This window comes from Meleagris gallopavo, chromosome 3 (genome assembly GCF_000146605.3).
Source record: "Meleagris gallopavo isolate NT-WF06-2002-E0010 breed Aviagen turkey brand Nicholas breeding stock chromosome 3, Turkey_5.1, whole genome shotgun sequence".
In the NCBI taxonomy this organism is placed as follows: Eukaryota; Metazoa; Chordata; class Aves; order Galliformes; family Phasianidae; genus Meleagris; species Meleagris gallopavo.
Genome location: NC_015013.2, coordinates 85,730,467 through 85,737,823, shown reverse-complemented (window position 1 = coordinate 85,737,823; position 7,357 = coordinate 85,730,467).

The following is a 7,357-nucleotide window of genomic DNA, read 5'->3' as shown; positions in this document are numbered from 1 at the left end:
GTTAACCTGTTTTGCGTTTACATGTAGGGCTTGTCAAGTTCTAGTCAAAAAAAAAAACAAAAACAACACAACTCATTGGAGGGGAAAAAAAAGATTGGAGATTCAATAGAGCAAAAGCAAGGTGGGGAAATCATGTGTTTGGCTAGGTATCAACTACTGGGTTGAGCAATGCAATACCTTGGAACTAGCTGAGCTTTAAAGAGAGAAGGTGACGAGTCTGAGGAGTGTCCTTTTGGCCTGTGGCCATAATCAAGCAACCCAGAGATTGGGGAAGGTGGGTTTCAGAGAATCATAGAATGGCTTGGGTTGGAAGGAATCTCAAAGACCAAGTTCCAGCCCCCTGCTCTGGGCAGTGTTGCCATCCACTTGATTATATTGCTCATGGCCCCATTCAATCTGGCCATGAATACCTCTAGGGTGTGTGCCAGCACCTCACCACCCTTTCAGTGAAAAATTGCTCTCTGATATGATTTCTCAACACTGACATCACAATGGCAAAGTATGGTGTTCTGGCCTAATTTTCAATTTGCAAGGGATTTTCCACTGCTCCTGTAGAGCAGGACTGTGCCTCCATCACAGGCGTCCATAAGAGCAGTCACCATTGGGTGACTCATGCTCAGCTGAACTTTGCCTTCCTTGGCCTTTCCAGGGGTGCTTTCAATTCAGTTTTTCCAATGGGGTGACTTTTCTGTAGGCACCTAAAACCTTGTGTGATGCTGAAGGACAGTACCAATGCTGTAGCTGCTCATTGAGATTAAATCTATGGGAAGGAGGTAGCAAGAAGTTCCTCTTGACTTGCACTGGCATCTACATCTTCTCAGAAATGCTGAGGATGGGAGGGTCTCTGACAGTTCTGTTACCACTTCCTGCTCCAATGAGGGCAAGCTTTCTTTGAGTTGCTCTGGCCCTTCTACAGCGAGATCTTTCAGAGATCTTTCTCTGCTATTTCTTTAAGTGCTTAAGTGTTGCTGTGCCAAAGGTTTTGGTTTGTTTTCCTTCTCAGGTCTGGTAGGTGGTGGATGACCCGTCCCTGGAGACGTTCAAGGTCAGGCTGGATCGGGCTCTGAGCACCCCGCTTGCTCTGTAGGTATCCCTGTTCATTTGCTGAAGAGTTGGACTAAATGACTTGTAAGGGTCCCTTCAAACTCAAACAATTCTATGATTCTATAAACTGCTTCTTCCCCCGTTTAGCAGTCTGGGATGAGGTAGGATATCGTGGCTGGAGGTGGCAAGATATAGCTTTGAGGGGTAAGAGCAATGCTTCTCCTGCTACATAGGGGAAGTAATTTCATAGAATCACATAGTGTCCCACATTAGAAGGAACCTACAAGGATTGTTGAATCCAACCTCTGGCATCACACAGGACCATACAAAACTCAAATCCCATGTCTGTGAGCAGTCCAGTGTAGAGCCAGGCATTGGACTTGATGGTCCTTATGAGTCCCTTCCACCTCGGGCTATTCTTTGATTCTATTCTAAGATTCTGCATCACCAACCTGAAGAGATAGGAACAGAAAGAAAGCGTGTTGACACTCTTTGCAGCAACTGGTCCTAGCTGCTGCTTATCAGCAACCTTCTCACATAGTGCTTTCTCCTGGGCATGAGTCAAACTGTTGAGGCACAGCCAACAGATTATTGATGCTTATTGACAAAAAGCGTGCATCAGCCTTTCATTCCTTTCCTGGAGCTGCTTCTTGCTTTCTGTTGGGGCTGGCAGCAGGGTAGGTAGTGTTGGGGGGAGAAGGGATTTATGTGACTTGAGAAGAGCAGCCATAGAATTGTTTGAGTTGGAAGGGACCTTTAAAAGCCATCTAGCCCAACTCCTATGCAGCGAATAGGGATGCACACAGAGTTAAAACAAGTTGCTCAGAGCCCTGTCCAGCCTGACCTTGAATGTCTTCAGTGACCAAGTTTCTATCATAAGCTGCTCTTTCATCTGCTTAATGACATGGCCTTTGCTCACCTGTAGGCTCTTCAAAGAGACAGCCTTTGGGGTGATCCATCATAATCGGTGCAGAGAAGGAAGTGGGTGTGATAAGAGCTTTTTAGCAAGGAGTATTTTCTGTTGGACTGCTTCTTACACTCTGTGTCTGCTCCCTGGTGAGCCATCGGATTAAGGAGAAAACAAAACAGCTGTAGGCTGGCAGACTGGTGAGAGGTGGGAAATTCCTGCAGGGATGTGAGGAAGAGAAATGTGAAGGGTTGCCGAAGGGTTCTTCTCTCTCCCCCCACCTTCTTCCCATGAGACCTGATGTTGCAAAACTGAAGGAGGGAAAAAAATAAGGGAAAAATGGAACAGAAACTTTAAAGGGGAATATTTTTTGTTAGTGTGATAGGAAAATATTTAAGCGAGACCATTATTGCTGGGCTTCAGGCCTTCTTCCTCAGAATGCAGTAAATGGAATAACTTCTTATCCAGCCCCCTTTAGTAACAGGAAATCACAGCTGTGTTTTGGCATTAATAAAATACGTGCTTCAGGAGCTCCCTGTTGTACTCTGTGTCCATCTACATTTGGCCAAGTTCAGACGACTGTAAAATAAGCTACGCTGGGATGGGCATTAGCCCATGTCATGTGTTTGTAAATGTGGTGCTGCGGGTGCCAAGGTGAGCGGCTGCAAAGGAAAGTGAACGATTGACCTACAAGAAATTGGATCCTTGTGACAAAATGAAGGGCAGTCTAATGAGGGGAAGAGGAAGGGCTGCCAAGGCAAAGATAAAACTCTAGGATATCGAGTTTGTGCAGTGAGGAGGAGAGCTCGTGGCACTGTGCCCAGCTTTGGAAGGAGGGGGATAGCTGCCCATCACTAGCATCCCACAGGGAGCAAGTAGATGACATGCTGACTGGTTTGTCCTATGGCTTCTTTTTGGAAATAATTGCCATATTCTTGGCTGGTCAAGCACATGCATTATTTAAAAGAACAACACAGGCTCAGGAATATCTCAGTCTAACTGTGCCCATCCCAAGTGCTGAGAACAGCTTCTCCAGATCTTAATCCTGAGCTGCTGCAAGCTGGGGCATGAGGAATTCCAATAAATTGCTTAATTACAATTCTTAATCCAAACCTGGATTGGGCTGCAATTATAAGTGATCAGTTTGCCTCAGAAATAAACCTTTAAATAACTGCAGGAGGCGTCATAAATTCCTTCTGCTGCCATGAGCCTGAGAAGAGCATGATGTGATATCTCTGCAAGCCAAGGCAGATTCTAGCTAGCCTGTAGTGCATCAGGCTTGTAAAGGAGGGATAGGGAGCTGGGTAGCTGATATTTTAAAAAAATGTGTTTCTAGCTCAGTGGATTGTGTACAACTTTCCCTTCTCTTGCACACAGGACATTTACCTACTAAGGTGAGTCAGGTGAGGAATTCTCTAATTCTTTCCTAGAAGTTTCCTCTATGTGAATGAGTTCTTTGTTTTTTATAGGCATTCTCTGTAATTTCTTCTATTTCTTAAGATGGACTCTTGAGTTAGGTGGGAATTATTGCAACCAGTTGTAAGTAGGGCTTACGTCTCCTTCTTGGAAGCTCTCTCTCAGGCAGAAAGAGTCCTTGTAGTTCATTCCTGGTGCTGCAAACCCTACTTATATCAGAAGAAGAACATGGGAGGGTTAAATCTCCATTGTTTCCTCTTCCTGTGCATTTCTGGACATAAATAATGGATTCTGGGGCTCCTGGTCTCTTACTTGGACAAAGGATTCCTGACTCAGGCTCCCTGTGAAAGCAAATCCTGTTTGTTGCCCTTTTAGAGGTAAGACTTGAAGGTGGAGATGAGAGATGAAGAATAGGGCCCTGTAGGTCTGGTCTCATTTCCTAGCTTCTCCTAACCCAGGCACATGGCAGAATGCTATTATTTTTCTGTACTCTATTATTGTTCTGTACTCACTTTTTCACCCTTTTTTGTTAATATCCTATATTGGACAGATACAGTTTCACTTCTTATCCAGCTTTCTAAAGTGCCTTTCTGTATACTGGAAAAGAAAAAAAACTAAACAGGATACATAATACAATAAATAAAACCAAATTGCTCAGGCTATTTTTTCCCTCATTAGATTCTAAGACAAGAGGGTTTGGTATCCCTTAGCACCTTAATTTGGTGCTGCTATTGCTGATAATGGGCAATAAACTTTTAAATGAGTTTGTGAGACCTCAGGATTTAGATTTGCAAGGTTTTCTCCGACTGAGTTTGTCTTGACCTGCCTGAGGCTTTGTTTCACTTGGCTAAGCTGTAAGAGTAATTTTCTAATTGACCAGGTGGCTTTGGCTAATTTGTTCTACTTTTATCTATCTTTGTATGATGCAGCTGTAGGCTTTTATAGATAGCAATAACAATCCATTATTCTGTATACAGTGAGGTATTTATGGCACAGACACAAAGATATAATGTAGAGAAAAACAGGTCTGGTATAACAGCAGAGATCTGGAAAAGTGGAGATGTGAATAAGAAAAGATGGGGCTGAGACTGGCACTGGAGGTTCTTGGTTATTAACAGCTCATCACTGGCCAGCTGGAGAAATGCAGACCTGGAGATCATGGAATCATTAAGGTTGGAAAAGACCTGTAAGATCATCTAGTCCAGCTGTCAACCCCTCACTACGATGCCTGCTAAACTATGTCACTCATTGCCACATCTATCCTGAACATCTCCAGGGATTGTGACTCCATTACTTCCATGGACAGTCTGTTCCAGTACCTCACCAAGATGGACCAGCTATGGTTTAGGGGTAACAGGAAAACAAAAAAAGCATCTCAATTGCAGATTGGGTTGCAATTTTTGCCTATAAGACAAAATGTTGATGTTGTAGCAAAAGCACATCTTTCTCTAATTCCCTTGTGCTCTTCTGATCTTGCTGATACCATGCTGATCTCAGAGCCGTGGTAATGGAGTTAGTAGAGTAGTCTTGGACCAAGTCACCAAAGGGAAATCCACGTGGCCTCAGAAGTTATGAGCTTTTCTAGTGGCCTAGCTCTAATCTGAAGCTTCAACTTAGATTGGGCAGTTAAAGATGGAAGGGGAGGCAGAATTACAGAATGGGTGAGAATGGAAGGGACCTCTGGAGGTCACCAGCTCAAACCCCTGCTCAAACAGGAACACCCAGAGATGTTTACCCAAGACCACAAAATCACTAAGGTTGGAAAAGACCACCGAGATCATCTAGTCCAACTGCTGACCCATCCTCACCATGCCTACTAAACCAAGTCCTTAAGTGCCACATCTTCCCTGTCCTTGAAAACCTCCAGGGAGGGTGACTCCGTCACTTCTCTCTACCATGTCCAGGTGGTTTCTGAAGAAAGGAAGGTTTCTAAGAAGGAGGACTTCATCACCTCACTTGTGCCAGTGCTCCAACAAAACTGTACAGACAGTGGGTTAGATGCAGTATTAGTCACAGTCCACAGGGTGTTTGCACACATTTCCCCTTTTCTTCAGTTCTAATCTACTTTGTATAGTGTGCAAGTCTGAGAGTCCTTATCCCCTTTCAGGAGGCCTGAATTTCTCCTAGGCTGGTCACCACTTCCTAATCCTCCTGTCTTTTTTTCAAAGAGGAACTGCTTATGTTAGTGGCATTTGCTTTCCTTTGGGTTTATTTTCAGGCCCCAATATCACACGAGGTGAGGGAGACTGGATCCTCATCTCTGTGAAGAGCAGATGAAGAAATCTTTCTCCTCCCCCCATAGTGCCCTTGCGCAATAGATATGTGGTGGAAACCAGAGATGAGTGGTGTCCTCCAGCAGTCTGTGTTGGGGCTGACGTTCTTCAACATCTTTATCAATGACATAGACAGTGGGCTTGAGAGGGACTGAGTGCACTCTTAGCAAGTTTGAGGATGACACTGTTGGAAATATCCAAATAATTTTCCAGGACAGTTTCTCTGATAAAGCAGATTTTATTTGCGATTGCAATGGCGGGCATCCCGCAAGCAGGAGCGCGCCGAGAAAGCAACGTTACATCTTTTATGCCCTATTGCCCCACACTTATCTCTTTCTGCCCTGGTTCCTCATTGGCTGAGTACTGCAGGTTCACACTCTTTCACGACACTTCACTAGTCATACAAATGCCAAGTAAGCACAAATCTTTTACCGCTCAGACACAAATATCTTAATTGATTAATTGCTTTCTAACAATTGCTTTCTTAACAAGTGTTTGATCATAACTTTCTGATGACTGTTTTACAACTATAGCCTCTTAATTGTTTAATTACCCCCCTTGTCACTTACCCCCCTTTACACTGGGTCATTGTTCTGGTCATTTATTTGTCCTTACATAGAGATAAGTTCAAAAGGAGAATGGAGGGGAGTATCCTGGAGCCTGCATGTGGCATCCTCACATTCCCACAGAGTGGGACAGCTCTGCTTTGTGTCAAGGCCCTGACTCCTTGAAAGTTTGTTAAATATATTTCACTCTTGCTGGTCGAATGAACAACTTCACAGTATGTTTCTAGTTTAGAACGCTATACCCACATTGTTTAAAACATTTAAGTTCTATTGCAGCTTTGTGAGAAAGTATTTGTTAGGCAATCCGGTAACTATATTTCTAAAATATGTTACTAATATGTATATGCTATTATTACATTCCACATCAACTAATTCTAAAGTTATGTTACAGCTTAATTCTTTAGTTCAATTGCCCCTTTTCAGTGATCAATGCAGAAACAACACTTTCCACAACACCAAGCTGAGTGGTGCAGTTGATACAACAGAAGGAAGGGATGCTATCCAATGGGACCTGAACAATCTTGAAAGGTCTGCCCATGTGAACCTAACGAAGTTCATCAAAGCCAAGTGCAAGATGTTGCACTTGGGTTGGGGCAATCCTAGTTATGCATACAGATTGGGAAAAGGCAAAGCACTGGCTGCAAAATTCCACAAGAAACCTTGGTCCAGGCTATGCATGGTGTGCAAATGTATCAGTAGCACAGGTGATCTGTGCCAGCCAGGAACCAGCCTTCATACTGGCCATCATCCCTGCCAGCACTTCACAGGGAGTTGGGAGCCTGCTGCGTGCAGGCTGAGAAGAGCAAACTGAGATGAATGCTCTCCTGATGGTGTTTCTGTCTGCTGTCCTCTGTATGGACTTTAGTGAGTTATTCAGGATTAATGCAAGTGTTAGGCTGGGAGAGTGAGAGCTATTGTTTTTTTTTTTTCCTGGAGAAGACATGTTCTTAAATTCTAAACCCATTGGTCTTTAAGAAGACAACAGGCTACTTGCACAAAGAGCAGCTCTGCAAGGTCAGCTTTGCCTCTCTTTCACCGTACTGCAGCAGGGCCCTGTTCTTAGACACCCTACATCGTTTAGCTGCCCATAGAGGAAACCAAAATTTCCTTCTGTATTCTCATGGCACATCTCAAGAAAGGGCCCTTTTTGT